The sequence below is a fragment of the Asparagus officinalis genome, chromosome 10 (genome assembly GCF_001876935.1).
Source record: "Asparagus officinalis chromosome 10, Aspof.V1, whole genome shotgun sequence".
In the NCBI taxonomy this organism is placed as follows: Eukaryota; Viridiplantae; Streptophyta; class Magnoliopsida; order Asparagales; family Asparagaceae; genus Asparagus; species Asparagus officinalis.
In genome coordinates this window covers 6,598,234-6,599,561 of record NC_033803.1, presented here as the reverse complement: position 1 = coordinate 6,599,561, position 1,328 = coordinate 6,598,234, and positions in this window count along the sequence as shown.

Below are 1,328 nucleotides of genomic sequence, written 5' to 3'. Positions count from 1 at the left end.
AAATGCATTGTTTAAGCTCAAAATATCAAAAATATCAATTTCAGGTTTTCATGTTTATTTGAACATTATTTGCAAAATGCATGATATTTCTTTGGGAAGTCCTTTTTCAAACCAGTCATGTGTAGCCCATGTTTATTTATCATTGTCTATAATCATTCCCCAAAGTTTTTACACTTTTTAGAATAATTATTTGATATTTTTAAACAGCATTTAAACATTCACACAACATTTTTGATATGTCAGTTTCAGGTCGACCGAACACCTGAGTTCTCCGTGTTCACGAGCTGGACGACAGAGCAGTTCTCGTCGCGCAGACCGCTGCGGCCGACCCGACAGCTTCATTCGGGGCCTTCGGAGCCGCACCCGGTCGACCGGATAAGTCCAGCTGGCTGTTTTTCTCCCATGTTTGACCATGGCAGATAGCGCCGTCGACCGAGAATTTCTGTCGTCGCACCGAATCGTTTTTGTCGGTCGACCCGACGTTTTTTTGTCGTCGACCACACGAATTTCTTCGCGTCGACCGCCGCTCGTTTGGACTGCTTCAACGGCTATTTTGCTAAGCCGTTGCTGGGGTGTTTTTGGTCTTTTGGTTTTGGGCAGTTTTGGGCTCGAGTTGAGAGGGTATAAATACCAAATTCTGATCTTCTTTTCAAAGGTAATTAAGAAATGTTTAAAAAAGTTTAAAGAGTTTTTAAACAAGCCGGCTTAAGTGTGTTTTAGTGTTGTTGGTTTGAAGAGATTGTTTCACAAGGAGGAGATCATCTCTTGTTTGGCTCCAATTCCATCTCTCAGCATCTTCGTATCATATTGGAGAAGTTTCCTAAACTCTATCTAGCTTTAGCATTTCTTAGTTGTTGATTATCATTATTAAAGTTAGTTTTTATATTGAAGTTTTTAGATTTGAATTATATTATCTCATTCGTTACACACCCCACTGAGCTATTGTAGTTTCGCATACATAGCTATATTAGGGTTATTTGGAGAGATTGTACATTGATTTGTGCTTAATTGAGATCTCATCTTTATTAGAGAGACAAATTTATAAGTCTGTTACATTGTGCGAGTGGTGAACAGGTTTCGGGAGCTTAGAATAACGAGTTGTTGTGAAGTTTTCGCGTGAACTAGAAAACGAGCTGTGAGGAGTGACGTGTTCGCTGAGCTTATAAAGCGACACTGTAGGATCTGTAAAACGTTATTTCGCGCTGTGAACGTAGAAAACCCGGTTGTGATAGTTGGATTTCTCCCCCGGGAGTGGGGAGCGGGAGACGTAGGACGCGAAGTCCGAACTCCGTGATCATGATTGTGTGTTTGAATGTGCTTTGGCGTTT